The following is a 22,584-nucleotide window of genomic DNA, read 5'->3' on the forward strand; positions in this document are numbered from 1 at the left end:
CTAATAAAATATAACACCCCAATAAAAAGCCTTAACGTTATTTATTTCTTTAAGAAATCCATAATAAAAATTTGATACATTAATATTATAGCCTTTTAAATAAAAAAAAACTATTTTTATTATTTAAAGGGAATTGAAAAGATTCATTTTTATTTTCTGATAGAAAGTTATTGTTTTCCCTCTGAAAATCAATAAGTTTGAAATTATGTTGTTGACTTCAATTCGAAGATACTTTAACTCAACGAGTGATAACGTACTTTTGTGAACTTTGAAGAAAGCAGTTGAAATTCTGTCTCTTTTTAATTCCATTCAACAGGTCCTCCTTTAGAATATCTGCAAATTTAGACAATGTATTGTATGCAGCAGATAAAAGAAAACGCTGCGTATAAAGGAAAAACGTAAAATAGTTTTGAAGAACTCCGGAAAACAAGACTTGGTAAAAATAGACCCCGGGAGTTGGTTGGAGTTTTTCGACTATAGAGGAGTTGGGTTTCGAAATTTTTAACCCTTACGCTCAAACATTGGGTACTTTTACAGAAAACGGAGATATTATCGTATACGATATCCACCCGATATTTTTTTTTGCAAAGAAAATAGTCCCAAGAAAACTGTAGGACAAATTTTGGCACTAAATACAGAAGATTTAACTGATAAGTACTAGCTATAAAAAATAACTAACTAGTGAGTTTTCTATTTTTTCCAGATTTATTTTTTCTTGCCGATTTTTTTCGATTTTATTTTTCCAGATCTATCATAAGCGAAATATTGAACATAATTTCAGAAGGCTAATTGCACTTACAGTGTTGCCAGGTGGGGACATTAGTCACCAGACATTCATATTTTCACCTGTACCGCCAAAAACTGACGCTATGGTGCTTAAACTTACTTTCACATATAGGAGCATCTTTTTATACCATGTATATATGAAATATACATAGTATATTAAGTTTAGTCCCAAGTTTGTAACGCTTAAAAATATTGATGCTAGGAAAAAAATTTTGTCAAAGGTGTTCATAAAATCACCTAATTAGTCCATTTCCGGTTGTCCGTCCGTCCGTCCGTCTATGGACACAATAACTCAAAAAAGATATCAAGCTGAAATTTGTACATACTCAAGACGTAAAAAGTGAGGTCAAGTTCGTAAATGAGCATCATAGGTCTTGGGTCCGTAGGACTCATCTTGTAAACCGTTAGAGATAAAACAAAAGTTTAAATGTAAAAAATGTTCTTTATCAAAAATTAAACAACTTTTGTTTGAAACACTTTTTCGTAAACATCACTGTTTACCCGTGAGGGCGCCAATTAGGCGAAAATTTTATAATAATATGTACTATACTTGATTATCAGTTATGTATGTGTCACATGTTTGTATGTGTAATGTGATAAAGAAATCAACACTGACTATGCATGGTATTTCAACAATAAACTAAGTCAATTGTTTGTTTTCACTTGTTCAACATGATTCCTGGTGGGTCATCCAGAAAAATTTTAGAATGAGTGGTACCATTCTGAAAAATTTTAGCATGGGTGGTGCCATTGTGTACTTTGCATATAACTAAGAAAAGAGTATTGCGTTGAATTTCAGTAGTTAGAAAAAAATTCTGAACAAATCGTTTAACTGCACATAAAATTTCAAATTTTCCCCATTTTCTAGACTAATTTTTGTATTATAAATGCGTATATCGTCTATAAAGTACATCAGTATGAATTAGCTATTCTTAATTATTCGCCAGAAAGATTTTACTTGTTGCTAATATGACGAATATTTCAATTATTGATCAATTTTTACGCTATAACTTTACGTATTACAAAAAATTAATCTAGACATTGAGACAAATTTGAAATTTCCTGATAACTTTTATGGATGTACGAGCGCCAGGTCAATAATGGATAAAAGGCTTGATTTTTTTATACGAATTTAGACTAAGTCTAAATTAATTCTGAAAATTTTAGGGGAGTTCCCGACAAGGGGGGGCGGGTCTGTCCAACTATTTAAATAAATAAATGACTCCAAAATTAGGCATACAAAAATTTGGTCTTATCGAAAAACTAGTCGATATAAATTCAAAATAATTATTGAAAACAAAAAATAAAAAATAAAAACCTGTTTTTACCGACTAATTAAGAGTGTACAAGCTACGAGCACGGTGGGAAAACAAGTTAAAAATAATATTGATTTTAAATTTTGATGGTAAATGTAAAAATGTTCCTTCTCAAAAAATAAACAACTTTTATTTGAAACATTTTTTCGTAAACATCACTGTTTACCCGTGAGGGCGTCAATTAGACGGAAATTTTATAGTATGTACCATACTTGAATATCAGTTATGTATGTGTCACATGTATGTATGTGTTATGTGATAAAGAAATCAACACTGACTTTGCATGGGATTTCAAATAATTTCAACCACAAGTCTTTACTTGCCTTGACGATCGTACTACATTAATCTTAATTCGTCGGACTAAAGAAAATTTTTAATGAATAAATTGGAAACTTGAAACCCAAGTATGCATTCTCATGCGCTTTTGCTTTTAATGGTACTACCTATCTTTAATACAAAGCTACTGATATGGCCCCTAATAACCAAATTCACCACATTTTGTTATTTAAAGGGATTTGTAACGATACCTACATTACCTATACTTACATTTGATATTAAAATGTATAAAATAATATTTCCTTTGTTCAACGTCTTGTGGTTGAGTCAAGTTATATTTCTTTTTAGAATATACTTTATACTTTTAGGAATTATTTACTTAATACCAAGAATTGGGTGGTGTCTTCTTAGTACCTATCTATAGTAAGGGTGATATTATCAATATATATTTATATTTTTAAGGAGTGCTATTTAAAATTGAATTTTAAATTATTCTAATTTTTATAAACTAATTTGAAAATAATTATCCTACCTTCTGTTATATTCTATATATAATGAGTTTTTCTCAATTTTAAAATTAATTTCTCAATTATTAAGGTAATTTCGTCGTTGTGTAACTGCTTTTGTTTGGCCAAAAAACCAGATTTATTTAAGTTTGTAAAACTTTGTTCTATAATATTTAGCCCTCTCCGCACGCTCGCGAAGTAGCGCGAAATCCAGCGGGAAACGAGAATGTAGATGTGATACTTGTAGAAGAGAATGTAGAAGTTTCGCCTGTCATCACTTGCCTTGTCCGACTTCGAATCAAAGGCGAGAAGAGGCACCCACGCGAGTACAGGCGTGATTACCTTCAGTAGCTATTGTGTCTAGTGTTGAAAACTTTCAATTCTCAAGGGCACTAAGAAGACGTTAGAAAACCATTAAAAAACTACTAGGCAGCAGTGTTACCAGAATATTCTTCGATTTTTATCCGGAAACTTTCAATCGCATAAATGACATTAAATTATTTGCCCACTAAAAACACTTAAAGAATAAAATCACTAGCTTTAGTGGTAAAACCACTGACTTAGCAACACTGATTGAGGCTTGAATACAACATTGTTGTTCAAAAGTTTTGCTATAACTTGTTCTTTGTTCGTGGCTTTCTGTACGCAATTTTTATCTCTACATTGTTTCCTTTGGAAGCGTTTTCTTTAATATCTCTGCTAATATTGATCGGATTGAGACGAATAAAAAAAAAGAATTGTTTGTTAAAAATTTCTGCATCGATTTTGCCTGTTATCGAACAATAAATATAGCAAAATAACCTTCAAATCTCAAGACCACCGCTGTAACCTAATATTTTCAACTTCCTCTGATAACTCTTCTCGAAAAATGGACTTGAGTAGCAATTCCGGAAAAAGATGTAACTTAGGATCATAAAAAAGGTGGTAAATTTAATTTCGGGCTAAAATTCACCATCATTTTGTATGGTCATAAGTCTTTTTCCAGAATTGCAATTCACTTTCTTCATTTTTCTCAAATTTACCACGTTTTTTATGACTATAAGTTACATTTTTTTCCAGAATTGCAATTCAATTTCTTCCGTTTTCGAAGAGTTATCAGAGAAAGATGCAAATATGAGGTTACAGTAGTTTTTTTGGAGATGTTAAGTTATTTTAGCGTTGACTCAAACACTACGCTTGACTTCGAAAATCGGCAAACTCAGTAATGTGGTAGATGGGTCCTCAAAATCGTTCAAATCGTAGCAGACTAGAAAAAATATTAAGTACGGAAGAAAAGAATTAGATAGAAAGTGTCACAAAAAAATAAATAAATTTTTTCCAAACATGATTTCGTTAACTCGATAGATTCGCCATAGTTTCAGCTTAAAATTATTTGATCGCACACCACAATTTTTCGAATTTTGATTACTTTGATAACTAAAATACAAAAATACTATCAATATAAATATTTTAAAATCACACAAACTATAATTTTTTGAAGGTTCAAGTCAAAAAGTTGTAACACAAACCAAAAAAAAAAAAATCCAAAACCAGGTATATATTTATTTACTCATATATTATATTCACTGTATAATGTATATACTGTAAAAAATAAAATTAGGGTACCAACAAACCATCAGAACAGAACAATATTCAACAACATACTATAGTATATGTAGACGGACATAGTTAATGTAAGATAGACGGACGGAAAAATCGACCCATCAACATCTCATATCTTCATCGTTCTAAAATTCAAATTCAAACAAAAAAAATTCAACTTGTTTTATATATAGGGTTTATCTTCATATATTACTTCCATTAAAAGAAATAGTAATTATTCCATATCATTCCACCCTTTTGCAATATGTACTTGCAATTGATCTTCCATGAAGGTTAGAATTTAGCCAATTTATTCTGCATAAACGCGACAGATATCAAAATTTGGACGACACATATTTTTCAATTTTATATTTAGAAATCAAATTTTTTTCCATTCAAACTAATTTGGCGCGTTAGGTGGCACTTGTCGAAAGTCTTCCACTTGTCACACGATGTCACGTTTCGTTGTGACTTTCGGTGTGACGTAATTTATGGATGGCCCCCTACGTTTACATAACCTAATGGAATAATTTTTACAGACAAAACTTTTTGTCTATATTGATAAAGAATATATATCTAAAAGGAAAAAATGAATGCAACTATAAAAAATTTTTCACAATTAGGTCGTAAAAACTTCGTAAAAAAAGTCGACATCTCAGGGGCGTACCTAAACCTTTTTTTTTAGGAGGGGGGGGGGGTAATAAGTTTTTTTACAAATTACGTAATAGTTCTAGCCGAAGTATTTGTGCACATTCTCGTTTATTTTTCGACTTTCAAAATGACCGAGATATGCCCATTTTAAAATGGAATTTTTTGGTTCATTCAATCAAATGAAAAAGTATTCATCTTGTAAACCGTTAGAGATAGAATAAAAGTTTTAATATAAAAGTTATTCCTTATAAAAAAACAACATTTATTTGAACTATTCTTTCGTAAGCATCACTGTTTACCCATGTGGGCACAACTTACACAAAAGCTTTGGTGTCTATTTTCTCCAAAACTATAAAAGTTTGTTGGATTTTTTTTTTTTGGTTTGGGTTTTTTTGGGTTGGGTTTTGTGAAATATTCTAGAAAAATAAAAATTCTAGAAAATACTTTCGAAAATTTGGAAATTTTTGGAAGTTGAATTAACTGTAAAAAGTTGTAGAGGTGTTGTTTATTTTGATCAATAAAAGTGGTTCAATACTAATTTTTTTAGGTTCTTAAATAACTATAATAGCGTAAATGTAAATAAAGTTATTTTCGTAATGGTAACTTTTATTTTAATAGTATTTAGGTAATATTGAGGTATTGTTAATAGGTATTTATTAGAGCTATATGCGAGCGCAGCGAAAAGCTAAATGCCGATAGCCAGGCCAAAGCATCAAAGGCCGGAGATCAGGCCAAAGACCGAAGGCGTGAACGCAGTTAATCCAAAATTTTAAATTTTCACTTCCATTGACAGGACTCTTTCATCGGGGGTTTTTCAAATTTTATAAAATTTACTAGATACTTCTCATCTATTTTTATACAACCATAATGTACTTCAGCGAAGCGTGGTAGGGTACAGGTAGTACATTTGCTCTAAAATTAGGATTCCGCTTCAAAATAATAAAATCGGCGAAATTGTGAACAAAAATAGGATAAGTGACGGCATATGAAGTGAAGGATATAACACAATCATCTTTATACCATGTATATATGAAATATATATACATAGTAGTTAATTTTAGTTTGTAACGATTAAAAATAATGTTGCTAGGAAAAAAATTTTGTCATAGGTGTTCATAAAATCACCTAATTAGTCCATTTCCGGTTGTCCGTCCGTCCGTCTGTGGACACGATAACTCAAAAACGAAAAAAGATATCGAGCTGAAATTTTTACACCGTACTCAGGACGTAAAAATTGAGGACAAGTTCGTAAATGAGCATCATAGGTCAATTGGGTCTTGGGTCCGTAGGAACCATCTTGTAAACCGTTAGAGATGGAACAAAAGTTTAAATGTAAAAAATGTTCCTTATCAGAAATTAAACAACTTTTGTTTGAAACATTTTTTCGTAAACATCACTGCTTACCCGTGAGGGCGCCAATTAAGCGGAAATTTTATAATATGTACTATATTTGATTATCAGTTATGTATGTGTCACATGTTTGTATGTGTAATGTGATAAAGAAATCAACACTGACTATGCATGGTATTTCAACAATTAACTCAGTCAATTGTTTGTTTTCACTTGTTGTATTTAAAATTAAAGTTGTCCAGCGAAGCGGGTAGTTCACCCATAGATGGCGAGACTATACTATACTTAAAATATCTAAATGCAAATCTCTATATGTAAAATTATCTATCAAAACTATTTCTGCATGTTAAAAAACATTTTTCTTATTTCTGTCAGTTGTCAGCAACCTCTAGCTTCATGTGTAACACAAACAACTTCGTGTTTATATATTTCTGTGTAACATCAGGCGATTATTCTAATAAACATTATTATGGAAGTAATATACACTTTACACACAAATACAACACATAGACACAGGTGGATTTTAAGATAAATGTCTTTTTGAAGAAAAAAAATATTATGCATGTGGAAAAAAAGGCATAATTGAATAGGGTCTTTTTCTTTACCAAAACGAAAAAAAAATTGTTTAAACATGTCTAAACGTGTCACACAATATATAATATGTATGTTTGTAGTGTGTTTGTATGTATGTGTATTAAAAACTGGTGAAGGACATTTAAATTTAAATTTAATAAAAATATCATAAATCATTTATCTAAAAAAACTTTGGTGTGATATACTCGTACGACCTCAAATTTAATCAAAACTATGCCTTTGTAAACTTTTTAGATATAATCAATAATTTGACAGCTGAGTTTAAGAAGACGTATACGAAATTTGTACAACGAAAGCATATTTCACGAATTGGGCTTACTTTTATGATGCAATATCACACGTATATCGTACAAACTTTGTCTAGGCCTCTTAAATGTGAAAATAAGCGATAATTTTTATTTAAAATTTGTCAGTTATTCAGAAAAATAGAACATTAAAAAAGTTACTACTCGCCGGGTGCGTTGAAATGTTAGGAACAATCAAATCAACGATAGCGTTTACAGTGGATAATTTTGGCGTAAGACTAGTTTGCTGTTAAGACTTATTTTCAATTGTTTACATGTAAATTGTATAGCAAATAAAATATAGTCAAATTAAAATTATTGAAAGATAAGAGAAAACAAACAATTGACTGAGTTAATTGTTGAAATACCATATATAGACAGTGTTAATTACTCTGTTACATTACACATACATACATGTCACACATATATATATGATATTCCCATATGTACTATACAATTTGCGCTCTCACGGGTAAACAGTGCAGTTTCGAAAAAAATTTTCGAACAAAAGTTGTTTATTTTTTTATAAGGAACATTTTTTACATGATAGGACCTACGGATCCAAGACCCAATAATACAAACTTATGTTGCTCATTTACAAACTCGACCTCACTTTTTTCGTCCTGAGTACGCTGTAAAAATTGCAGCCTAATTTTTGAAAATCAAATTTAGCCCATGGTATTCGCTGATAATGTAAATCTCTGCAGGAGAAATAATTTTTAAAATCGGTTGAGTATTTAATTCAAAAATGACTAATAATATCTTCTTCGATGCAAATCACCCCCAAAATAACTTTCTATCCTTTTTTAACCCCGTTCTTCGATGAGTTTCAATAAAATACGAAACACGTCTTCCATCAATGAATGTTTTTACAAAATAAGTAGAATTAGACCAAGGAATTACTAAGTTTGTTGTCCCATACAAACTTAGCCTCCTTAGGATCGTAGGATAACCTCCAAGTTTCATATATTAATCAAAATGAGGTCTTTCATGGTAATTAACTTGATATTTTTTTTAAATCTTCTAATTTACCGCTAAAAGAGATCCAAAAATACGAACTAGTTTATCAGAGAAAATCGGCAGAGAGAAAATAGACTGTGACATTAGAGAAGACAGCCTCAATAGTGACCCTATAAGGATTTTTTTTTTCATTTTTCATGACAGAACTCTAAAAAATGATTTAGGATTGAAAAATTTCGCAGTCATACGCTTGTTTTTAGGTCAAAATAATAAAATTAACTTATAAAATAATAAAATTAAATCCTTTACTTTTGGAACCTTGAGACTCTTTGGAACATTCAGTATTAAGAAATTTCGTCTTTTTGTGTATAGAGGTTAAAATAAAGTAAGTGGCAAAATAATTATTATAAACTTATGTCGGCAAAAAAAAGTTATTTTTGAAAAGTGTATTTCCTCAATAAACAATACTATCGCGTTATTTCGTCATCTGAACTTGTTGTTTTCAATGATGAATAAAATGATTGATAATTTTTTTTCATCGAACTGAGTATGAAAAAATTATTTTTGTTTGTTTAAAAAACAAATTTTTTTATAGGAATTTTATTGCGAGTTATGTAACAGTGACATGACCTAATTTATTTATGATTTAAAATAACAATGGAATAACCCATAAAAAAAAATTGAATAAAATTGATTGAAAATTGATTCAAGGAAATTCCTGTGTTTTATTTAAATACGATTTTTTTTAAAATAATTTTATATTTTAATTTAAAATTTAGTTTCTAAAAAACATTATTGTTAAAACCATGAATAAAAGACTTTGACCTCTGCTTTCGCGTCAAAAGCTGATTTTTTTTCTAAAAACTTCCCCAACTTGCAAATCAGAATCACTTCAAAAAGAGCTCATTAAAAAGTTATTTTTCTGAACTTGTATGACGTCAGAACTATGAAAGCCTTAAGAGATAAAGCAAATGAAATAAATATCACTATACTCAAAATAAAATTGCATATTAAGAAATTTTATTTTAACAAGTGACGTTTACAAAATTTAAAAAAACTCCGACAAATACGATTTATTTTTTGCAAACCGATTTTTGGAAACTTAGCTTTAAAATATTCTCAATCAAGTCGGTTCGACCGTTTAAGGGCTACGATGTCACAGAGAAACACATAGACGCAGAGATAAACACTTTAAACTTATGACACTCCTTCTTAAATCAATATCAAATTGATGGTCAAATCAGATGAGATGAAAAGGATACTTAGAGAGCTGTCATTTTTGGGACAAATTTTCGAATGTTTTAATTGAAATTGAAATATTTGAGTTGACTTTAGTCTTTTGAATTATTGTTTGGAATTACCAAATTATTTTATCATTTCACTTTTCGAAATGAATTGAGCCAGGTTTATTTGACCATTCATTTCCATAGTAATTATTTATATGTTAAAATTATATGTCATGCTTTTTCCAAACTGAATCGATTTTGAAGATCATCACCAACTTTTTAGTTTTTTCGGGTGCAAAACTCTTATCTCGCACATGAAACTTAGCCATTAAATTACCGTTCAAACGAAACCAAAAAATTAAAATCGGTTCATCCGTTTGGGCGCAAAGATGCCACAGACAGACAAACACACAGACGCACACGCATAGCGGTCAAATTTTTAACACCCCTTTTTTAGTTCGGGGGTAAAAATGTAACTAAAAAACATACAAGAAACTTACATTTCGCTAAATATCGATATTTCGATTGCAATGCAATCCTCGTCAGTAGCTCAATTTATTCATATAACCTATTTCAAACATTCAAAGTGAAAAATAAATTTGTGAAACAAAAATTACAGTAGGTTAGATTATATTGGCTGTCCACGAAGGACACCCTTAGGCTATAGAGTCCGTTGTGATACCATATATATATTTTACCACCTTTCCGCTGATAATTGCGCGCCAGTAAACTACATTCGATTTGTGACCATCATGTTCGGATAATATAACGCGAAGCGTTATTGAAAAGCGCGACCTATGTTGCTTATTTACAAACTTGACCTCACTTTTTACGTTCTAAGCACGCTATAAAAATTTCAGCTTGATTGCTCTTTTCGTTTTTGAGTAATCCTGATGACAGACGGACAGACGACAGACAGACAGACAGGCAGACGGAAATGGACAAAGGAAATGATTTTATAAACACCAATACCAAAATTTTGTTTATAGCATCAATATTTTTAAGCGTTACAAACTTGGTACTAAACTTAATATACCTTTTATACTTAATATACCTCATATATACAGTGATTTTAATAAAGTTATCACTGTTTTATATAAAGTACTAGCTGTGAACTACCCGCTTTGCTGGGAAACATTCCCACTTTTACCCCTCCCCCCATATTCTATATCCTTTTCTAGGTTACTATCTATCACCTAACTAAATTTCATCAAAATCCGTTCAGCCGTTTAGGCATGATAGAGCAAAACTCCCAGCAAAAACCATAAAAAAAATCACTAACTCAATTCAGTTTTCTGCCTACTTCCTACCCCCTAAGTACGATGACGTGATCATTTTGATCTTATATCCGTTTTTAGGTTACCATCTATTACCTTACTAAATTTCATCAAAATCTGTTCAGCCGTTTAGACGTGAAAGAGCAAAAGTCCCAACAAAAACGAATAAAAATCACTAACTCAATTTAGTTATCTGCCTACTGCCTACCCCCTAAGAACGATGGTGTGATTATTTATAGCCTATGACCATTTCTAGGTTATCATCTATCACCATACCAAATTTCATCAAAATCCGTTCAGCCGTTTGTGCGTGAAAGAGTAACAGACAGGCAGACAGACAGACAGAGTTACTTTCGCATTTATAATATTAGAATGGATATAAAACAGTGATTTTAATTGTAAAAAAGTAATGCTTGAAATAAATAATCATCAATTATTATTAGCAACTTGTATACCTTTATTTACGTATACAATGCTGTTTAAAAATAATGATGTTGTATATATTACAGTTATTATTCGTTTATTCTTTCTTGGTCCTCCAAAATTCGCCTTTTACTGTGCGACTAGTCTATATGCATTTTAAGGTAATGTCATGAGCAATAAAAATTAGCTCGCCCTTTCATTAATTATAAAGTACTCCCCATTTATAACATATAATCTTACTAAAAGCAGTGGCTCTCAGATAACTTCGCTTGCAATTTTTATTATTCTTGTAAAAGAAAATATTTTGTATTGGATTTACCTTAATTTACTTTTGCGAATAAACTGTTTGTTGTTCGTTTATTGTTCCTTTATCTGTTGTTGTTTTGCTTGATTTTATTTTTATTTTTTTATTTTGGTTTTAATTAAGTATTTAATGCTACACAAGAGGATTGCTAAAGTAACTGATCGGTCTTGCTAATTAATTTTTTAATAGTGTCAAGCTATTTGCTTAATAGGTACATTTGAATCTCAAAATTTCTTCTTAAAATGGAGGAATTTTCGTCCTTTTTTTGTAACGATTTTGTGCATTTACATTCAGTACCTACGTGATACTGAACCTATTTTTTAAATCCTGTAATTTAATGCAGACAAAATTCGCTGTAGCCTGTGTTAAATAGCAAAAGCTAAAAGATACAAAAATGTGAGTGTAATATCATCATTTTTAAGCATCATTGTATAGGTATTAATTAAAAATTGTGACGATCATTTTATAATGGGTACATAAAATCATATTACATAAACATGAAACTGTTCATTTATTTACAGTACAATAATATACATAAATTTTCTGTTTGTTGATCAACTTTTACATTGCTATATTGCTTATTAGAACAGTTTGATTCGATTGTAACGACCCATTCCAAAAATATTTTTGAAATTGATTAATATCATTACAAAGTTATTTAGAAATGGAAATAACAAAATAAAAACAATAATTTTCTGATATAAATCATTGTGTAAATTTGAAAGTTTATTTGAAGAAATTAATCTTAAAAATCAAAATGTAATATTTTTAGATTCAGTCAGTTTTGTTTTTATCCATGATAGCGCAACTGTCCTTTTAATAATTTCCCTTTCCCCCTCATTATTTTTATTTAAGCGTCAATTATTCTCTTTTCGTATAGTTTTCCACCTCTTGCCTCATTACACAGGGTATATGATCTAAATGTCTTGTTCCATTTTTTCCTCAGCCTCCTCTTCCATGGCTTCCCAGTTCGTGTTTGACCATTTTGTTTTTCACACGGTACGAACACAAACAAGAAAAACTACGGGATGCAAAATACACCTTTGGCCCGTTTCGTTTGTGTAGACTCAAACTAACACCCCCGCGGATTATTCTCGCAGAATATACTGACTAAAGTTCTCTTACTTCGCAAGTATCTGATTGCTATGGTTGACATCAAAATGGCACAACTCCTTTAGTATCTCTCTGTGAGTATAGCTTGTACAAAAAATATTATAAATTTTTTAATAAATTATGGTTTATGGGACAAAAAGGGAAACTTTTTGACAAAAATCGAACGAAGGTTTTTTGTGTCATTAATTATTAAAAAGCGAAGTTTTACTGAACCTGCTTGCTTAACCGTCTATAGATAAAAACGAAAAATTTTATTTATATAAATCTATTTTCGTAGATTAAGTTGGAGTTTGTAAAAATTGTCGAAGGGTTTTGTTATCTTAATAAAAAGAATTTAATTCATAAATACTCGCAAGTAAAAGTGAGCTAACGATAGAGAGTAGAGAGACACATAATTAGTAAGCAAAAGGATAAACTATGTTCGTATTCGATCAACCTTAACAGCAACAATTATTTTGTTGATTGGAAAAAAATGTGTTAAAACATTAACCGTTCAATCAATACCTAACAAGAACTTTTGAATAAAATTGCTTTGGATAACAAGCTACAGTAGCTAGTAAACTACAAAAGTAATTACGAGCATGAGAAGATGAAGCTTGTCTGTACTCGTCTGGTTTCCATAGACCGTTGAACAGAAAAGATGCTTTGTAAAATACTTAATATATACTTGATGCTTCGTGAGTGGCTTACTTTTAGTGAGTCTACCAAACTTCTCTCTGCGAGTTTTTTTTTGAAAGCGTGATATTTAAGCCATTGGTCTGTAAAAACGCAGCAGAGAATTTGTTGGACACTATGACTTCTTGATAACATTAATAATTAATTATTAAAAAATGTTGCAAAAACTAGATAAGCACATCGGTGCAGTATTTTTGTCGGGTAAAATATCTTATTTTTTAATAATTATTAATGTTATTAAGTGGTTATCCGACAAATTCCCTGCTGTGTTTTTTCTTTCATACCGATAGTTTAAATATGACGTTGTCGTACTCATTTACTCATTTGAGAACGCAGCACTTTCGAAAAAAGTCGTAGAGAGAAGTTTGGTAGACGAAGTTTCAAGTATGTATTAATCCTTTAACGAAGCACCCTCTCCGTTCCACGGTTTATCGTGTTGTCATTGACTCACAAAAAAACGTGTTGTAGCGATGTCGGGCGAGGCCAGGCCAGGCGTGCCTTGCTCCACTTACTGATACTTAGCGAGAATGTGGAGGAAGATTTTTGTTCATTTGCCAAGATTTCTCGCCTTTCTAAAAGCTTCAAACTATTTGTTAGCATCATATCTGTGGATGGAGCATTGATCTAGGTTACGGGTCCTATTGCATTGAGTATAATGTTAGAGACTACTGATATATTCAGGTCTTAATTACCTTCTTTGTGATATTTTCAGGTACTTGCTTTATTAACAGCACTGTCAGCACAAATAACTTACCAATATTCTCATATTACCTACTAATTAAATCTATTAAATAGAGATTTTCGATATCCCTATTTCAAACGCAACTAAGTTTATTATTGCACTGTGAATATGAATTTACGATAAAAATATTTAGGAAAAATAAAAACTATTAGAAACAAGCCGTAGGTAGGATCCAAAAAACAAAATTCGACCGACTCGAAACGATTCGATCGAATTCTTTGAAATTCTTTTCGGATTATATTGTCGTTAATACGCTTCGATCGACACCTCAACGAAGTCTGAGATCTGTCTACGCCTCAACAAAGTCTATCGAACAGGAAAAACATTTAAAAAAAAAAACTCGATCAACCAGAAACGACTTGACCGAATGTTATGGAATTCTTTTCGCACCGTATTTCCGTTAATATGCAACGATTGACACGTCAACGAAGTCGTTATCATTTTTTGTTCGCGCGATATTAACTAAGAATAAAATGATCACGAACGTACGTACGCACCCACACACACACATACATCTCTTTCCAAATTGGTGTTAGTACCTTGTCGTGGCTATGAAACGCATAAAGATATGCTGAAAATTTTGGTTTCGAAAATCGGTCTCATTACAATAACTTCCTATACTGGGATGTTAATAAAAGAATGAGATGGTTGAATAAATTAACTTGCACATCAACAGTTCTTTCTTTTTTAACGAGTGCCAATGTTTATATACAGCAAATAAACTATTATTGAATTTAAATGTTAATAAAAAATAGAAAGTGTTTAGTAGTGTTTGAATGTGCACAGAAAAGTCAGCAAAAAATAAAAAAATACGCAACTATGAATAATGGACAACCACACTCTAATACTTATACGACTTTCCATTTTTTAGTATATAAAAAAATAATAAAAAAATATTAAAAACCAAATCTAATATTGTAAAGTTAATAATTAATAAAATAAACGTTAAAGTAGTTCGGCTGTGACTGAGCATGTACGGTGAATGTCCATTTTTTAACCGACTTCAAATACAAAAAAAGGAGGTTCTCAATACGACTGTATTTTTTTTTTTTTATGTTTGTTATCTCATAGCTTTTGACTGGGTGAACCGATTTTAATGATTCTTTAACCATTTGAAAGCTGGTGCTTCCCGTGAGGTCCCATTTCATTTTAATGTAGTTCTGACAACGACATCCACGAGAAAACCATAAATGACTTAAATTTGCATTCGTTATGCACGACAAGAGGACGAATAACTCAATATCACTCTAACCGATTTCGATGATTCTTTTTTACTGAAAAATTAGTTAGTGTACTTCAGATTTACTAAAAATCACGAAATAAAAAAAACTTTTAACAAAAAGAAAACCGACTTCAAAAGAAAATCTTTTCCAAAACAAATTAAAATGCACTAAAAAGTAAAAAAATAACTATAAATTAATGTAGTAAAAATATTGTTAATGTAGTAAAAAAGTTTTTTTTATTTGCAAATCGAGTTCAAAGTGTCTTAATCCCAATAAACATAGTTTTGAGGGTTCTTGTGGGCCGAATTTTGAATTTCATTTTAAAATTGTGATTTTTAACATAGTACCTTATGGAAGAACTCACAATAATGTTCATTGTACAAAAATTAATCGGTGTGAATGAGCTTCAAAAATGTTTTCATCATGAAGAAAATTTCACAGATTCTATTTATCACAAAAAAGCATAAAAAACTTTGGTTTTTGACCTTTTTTCAATATTCTTAGCATTTTTTTACATTAACGTCATACAAATTGCCTAGTTTACGATATTTGTAGAGCATTTTCTTACATTTACGTCATACAAATTACCTAGTTGACTAGTTGACTTGCTGACTAGTTACGTGACAGCCGAACCACTTTAATAACAAACAATTCAAAATTAGTATACAATGAAAACTGTTTACAGTGACATCAAAAAATACCTTCCTTCAAAAAGAGCTCTTTGTATCTCAGAGTTTTACAACCATTCCTGTTATGTCACATTCATTACGGTTATCTATCTCTTTCAAATGGGGAAAATAACAAATATTTACAGTAAACTAATTTCCCGTTTTTGTCATTACATACTGAAAGATGGCTTTTAATCTAATAACAAAAACAATGGAGTAAGAATTAGCTAGTGATAATTATACCCTATGTATACGTAATATACATCAAGATATACTAGATTCAGTCCTAAATTTTTCAAGCTTAAAAATTTTGATGCGACGAACAAAATTTTGGTATAGGTGTTTATAAAATCACTTATACTTGAGTTGTTTTATCGAGGCCAACTTTTTCAACTTGTAAGTGTGTTTTCGAGGCCTAATAGTACAATTTAATTGATTCGAATTCATTTCCGGTTGGCTGTCCGCCTATTTGTCCAAATTTCAACACGATTACTCAAAAACGAAAAGAGATATCAAGATTTTATAGCGTGCTCAGGACGTAAAAAGTGAAATTGAGTTCGTATATGAGAAACATAGATCAAGGTTTTGGATCAATAGGACCAATCTCATAAGCCGTTAGAGATAGAACAAAAGTTTTAACATAAAAAATGTGCCTTATAAAAAAAATAAACAACTTTTGTTTGAAACATTTCTCATAAACAAAACTGGTTATCCGTGAGGGCTAAAATTAGAACAAAACAAAGATAGGGTGTTGAAAATTTGCGGAAAGCTTCAACTAGTGGTTTTGTGAAAGATTCAGGCAAAAGGAAAGAAAATTATAGAAAAATTTTCAAAGTTTACTAAAACCACAGTAAGGCATTTGAGTACAAGAGACGGTATAAGGTCTCATCTGATAACCAGATGAGGCATATTTGTTATGAAGTTTTTATTTGTAAACACTCCTATCATAGTTTTTCTATCGAAAAGTATTCAAGGCTATTTTTAATTAAAATAATTTTAATAAATATGTTCCATGAACGTTTTTTTCAGGCAAGCCTACATCATTATTTTCGTAAATAAATTTTCTTTTTTCTTATACTAATTGCGATTGGCCAACAGATCTGCTCATATCATATGAACAGATATAAAGTTAATATAGGTAACTACACCGATCTGTTAACCAATCGAAATTGACGGAAGAAGAAAGATAATTTAACTAGGAAAATAATGGATTAGGCTTGCCTGAAAAAAACCGTTCAAACAAAAAATTTAATAAAATTATTTTAATTAAAATTGTCATACTTTTCGATAGAAAAATAGAAAAACTATGATAGAAGTATTTAAAACTTATAAGATTTCAAAGAAAACATGTCTCATCGGGCTCTCAGATGGGTCTTTTGGCCATCGTGACTGGCCGCAGCTTACCTAATGCTCATACCATTTTCGCTATAAACATTTTTGACTAGATTAAAAATTATAGATGAGAACATGTTTCTTTTCTTCTTTTTGCTATGAATAATAAAAATAACAACAAAAGTTTGATATATTACAATAGAGAGCCTCACCCATGTTTAGGGCTTATTGGAAGTAAATAGCATACATGCAATTTATATATTCACATCCATCACTGTATTTTAGGTATAATAGATATAGCCTTAGGTTAACTTATACAAAAAAAAACAAACCTATATGGTAGGTATATGTTTTGACGATCAGATCAATAATGTTCTGGGCAAGAAACATTATTATTTCAATACAGTCATATTATCTATCTCACTTTTTTAAATTTTTAACTGACTTCAAACAAAAAAGGAGGAGGTTCTCAATTCGACTGTATTTTTTTTATGTTTGTTACCTCAGAACTTTCGACTGGGTGAACCAATTTGGATATTTCTTTTTCTTTTTGATTTGAAAGTTGGTGCTTCCCGTGTGATCCCATTTCAATTTGCTCCAGTTCTGACTATGGCATCCATGAGAAAACCATATAAGTCTTAAATTTTCATATATCTGCGCGAAAAATGGACGAATAACTCAATATCACTCTAACCGATTTCGATGATTCTTTTTTTAGTGACAAATTAGTTGTTAGTAATATTAGTTTATTTAGTGTACTTCAGATTCACTAAAAATCACAAAATAAATAAAAAAAACTATTCCAAAACAAATTATTACGCTCTAAAAAGTAGGAACAAGAGTCAAGTGTCCTAGTCCATATACATTTTTATACCATAATATACTATGAAATATACCAAGGTATATTCGACGAAATTTTTATAGCGTACTCTCCACGTTAAAACTGAGGTCGAGTTCGTAAATGAGCAATATAGGTCAATCGGGTCTTGGGTCCATAGGACCCATCTTGTAAACCGTTAGAGATAGAACGAAAGTTTAAATGTAAAAAATGTTTCTTATAAAAAAATAAACATCTTTTGTTTAAAACATTTTTTTTAAACATCACTGTTTACCCACGAGCTTCCTAATTAGGTGCAAATTTTATAGTATTTATAATTATGGCAATATAAATTTTTATAGCGTACTCTCCACGTTAAAACTGAGGTCGAGTTCGTAAATGAGCAATATAGGTCAATCGGGTCTTGGGTCCATAGGACCCATCTTGTAAACCGTTAGAGATAGAACGAAAGTTTAAATGTAAAAAATGTTTCTTATAAAAAAATAAACATCTTTTGTTTATTATTTATTTTTGTTTATGTGTGTGGCTATTTAAAAATGGATATCTTTTTTGATTTACATGACGTCAAAAAACAAAGGATTGCGTCATCAACACTGTCTATACAGGGTATTTCAACAATTAACTCAGTTAATTGTTTGTTATCACTTGTTTTTAAATAGTGTTGAATCATTGTAAGACAACTTAAAACTTACAGATATCAAAATTTTATCTCAATTTACGGGTAAAAGAAATAAGTCTTTCTATCGGAAAGGTGAAAAAATTATTAAAATCTAAAATAGCAAGTTGTAAGTAAGGGAAGACATGACTATCTAATCCACAAACTTCGTCTAATATTTATTAGTTTCAAAATCATAATAGGTATGTGCATGCAACATATGCAAATTAAAAACGAACTAATAATTTTGTCCACGGAACATATTTGACTTAAATTATTATTTTTAATACCGGAAATGATACTCATATCTAACATTAGGTATACATTTTGCAAAATAGTTTCGTTTATCGATTTCAAAAACATACTAAGAGCCAAGCCATTGTGCTAGCTTAATAAACTTTTCTAATTTATTAACCAGTGTAATTTACAAAATTTTAAAACCCTCGACAAATTTTCGGGTACGGAACCCGAAACTCGCAATTGAAACATATTTTAGAACACTCTCCGTTAAATTACCTTTTTCCTTAGAGCTTTCTTCTAACTGAATCGATTTTGATAAACATGGCCTATTTTTTTAGTGGTTCTGGACACGAACTTGCACTTGAAACATAGCTAAGAACACTCTTCATTAAAGTACCTTTCAAACGACACAAAAAACTCAAAATCGATTCATCCGTTTAGGGACTAGGAAGCCACAGAGAGACAGAAACAGACACACACATAGCGGTCAAACTTTGATAACACCTCTTTTTTGGTTCGAGGGTTAAAAATAATGCAAGTACTGACATTCAACATTTTCTAGACAAAGTATTTTAACAACTAACTCAGTCATTTGTTTGTTTTTTTTTAAATTATCTTTTCCAATTTGATGTAGCTAAATCACTATTCCAACCATAGTTTGTGCGAAAAAGGCGAGCTTTAGCCAAATCTATTATTTTTTTTAAAATCTTCACAGTGAAAACGCGTACTTTCTTTATCTTACCTACCATTTAAAAGAAATCCTAAACTGTAAGCTGTGTTTACCACGCATATGGGGAAACATTGAAACGTATTTTATGGAGAAAAAAAAATCAAAAAAATATAGGTATTTGGGATATGATCTGGGTTTTGAAATGAGCCTTTCAATAAAAGACCTAAAAAAAAATTTTATGTTTTGAAATCACGAATTTTGTTCATCATGATATCTATTGTGAAGACTATCTAGAGTCCGTGAATGACGTCAGTCATGCTATTGAAAAACAAGTAAAACCCAACAATTGACTGAGGTCATTGTGGAAATACCCTGTATAAAAAGTGTTGAATGGCAGTGATTACATTATTTTTAATAAATTGGAAAAGTTTAAGATGCAACACAATCATGGCAATCACCGCCCGCGTTCTAAAATTTTTTTTCGTTTTTCGAGAATTTTCACAGGTTTTGGAGAAAATGGACACCAACGCTTTTTCCTAATTTACGCCCTCACGGGTAAACGGTGATGTTTACAAAAAAATGTAATAATGTAATATTTTGTAAACTCTTCTAATTTATGAGAAATAGTTCCAGCAATGACATTCAATCAGCCAATTGAATGTTTTCATTTTTTTAAATTTTAATACTAAAATTTTAATAAAAAATACTCTTTAAAGTACAAGCTTTTATTGTACTAAAAAGTAAAGAATATTTATTTCTATGAGTCACTCATACACGACTACTTTTAAACGCAATAGGCGATCAATTTTAAATATTTAGGGTGATACGAAGCGCCTCTAACTTTTAAAAATAGTCATGTACGAGTAACTAATGGAAATAAATATTTTCTACTTTTTAGTACAATAAAAGCTTGTTCTTTAAATATTTACGAAAAAATGTTTCAAACAAAAGTTGGTTATTTTTTTATAAGGAATAATTTTTACATTTAAACTTTTGTTCTGTCTCTAACGGCTTACAAGATGGGTCCTACGGACCTAAGACCCAATTGACATATGTTGCTCATTTACCTCACTTTTTACGTTCTAAGCACGCTATAATTTAGCTTGATATCTTTTTTCGTTTTTGAGTAATCGTGATGACAGGCGGACAGACAGTCGAAAGACGGCAGACGACAGACAGACAACCGGAAACAGACAGACAACCGGAAATGGACTAATTAGGTGATTTTATGAACACCTATATAAAATTTTTTTGCTAAGTATCAATATTTTTATGCGTTACAAACTTGGAACTAAACTTAGTATGCCTTGCATATTACATATATGCATGGTATAAAAAGGCATGTATACCAAATAAAACACTGAGATCTGGATTTATAAGCGCAAATGAACATGTCCCCGCGCAGTAGCACTTAAAAAACATGCAATATTTAAGTGGTGGAACCTATTATATGTTGATTGAATGGATCTAATAACATTTGTCAAAATTACTTAATTTAATATTACTAATTTTTAATATTCATAGAAGTATACTTTACAACGCCTTTAGTAATTTTTCATATATATCATGTTAGAATATTCGGTTTATTGTATAGTACTAAAATATTGTCATTTTTGTTTCGAGACTTTTTTCTCCCCCCCCCCTTGTTTTTTGTTTTTGAGCCCCCTACAATTTGCCGCCTTCTAAAATTTGCCTCCATAGGCGTTTATATAAGCGTTTGTTTTTTCGTCAAGCCTTCCATTTAAAAAATCTCTTAAACTGTCTCTTAACTCTTAAGCTATAACACTGTTTTTGCTTTATTATTGCCAACACTTTCCCACGAAAATAGGCAAGTAATCAAACGTCGCGTTAATCTTAATACACCCTTTATCATGCGTGAATATTTTTCGGTAAGGTAACAAATCACCCTGTATAGAAGACCTTTTCATTTTAACTATTTATGACCACAAAAAAAACGTACTTCTTTAACAAAAAATTATATATTACTACTGTCTTATGTATGCACTTAAACAACACTGGTAGTATATTTCGTTGTTTTTTGCAAATAAATTAGTTTTGGGTTACCTGTCAGTTTTTTTTTTCTAAAGAACCTTTATAATATTTCCATGTCTACAAATCCATTAAATACCATATGTTAGATTTTTGTCGATGTGTGTCTAATAGTCTTGAAATTGATAAATTCAAGAGGAAACAAATGAATTTTTAAACAATAAAAAATAGTTATACCCTATATATATGTATTATGTATCAAGGTATACTAAGTTTAGTCTCAAGTATGTAATACTTAAAAATATTGGTGCTACGAACACAATTTTGGTATAGGTATTCATAAATTCACCTAAATAGTCCATTTTCGATTCCCCGTCAGTCAATGTGACTGTCTGCTTGTCTGCGACCACGATGACTCGAAGAAGAAAAGAGATATCAAGCTGAAATTGTAATAGCGTGCTCAGGACGTAGGAAATGAGGTTGAATACGTACGTAAAGGTGCAACATTGGGTAAGGTCTTGTGTCCTTAAGGCCCATCTTGTAAACTGTTAGAGATCGAAAAAAAGTTTAAATATAAAATATATTCCTTATAAAAATATAAACAACTTTTCTACCAAACATTTTTTATAAAAATCATTGTTACCCATGAGGTCGCAAATTAGGACAACACTTTGGTGCCCATTTTCTCCAGAACTATAAAAAATAGACAGTTGAAATTTTGCAGGTAGCTTCAACTACTAATGCAAAACAATGCAAGTACTGTCATTCAACATTTTCTATTCATGGTATTTCTACAATTAACTCAGTCAATTATTTGTTTTCAGTTGTTTTAGATTAATTTTATTATGGAACAGAATTGCCATTTTAAATTATATTATGTCATAAAAAATTACACCTGTTTTGGT

This window comes from Chrysoperla carnea, chromosome 5 (genome assembly GCF_905475395.1).
Source record: "Chrysoperla carnea chromosome 5, inChrCarn1.1, whole genome shotgun sequence".
In the NCBI taxonomy this organism is placed as follows: domain Eukaryota; kingdom Metazoa; phylum Arthropoda; class Insecta; order Neuroptera; family Chrysopidae; genus Chrysoperla; species Chrysoperla carnea.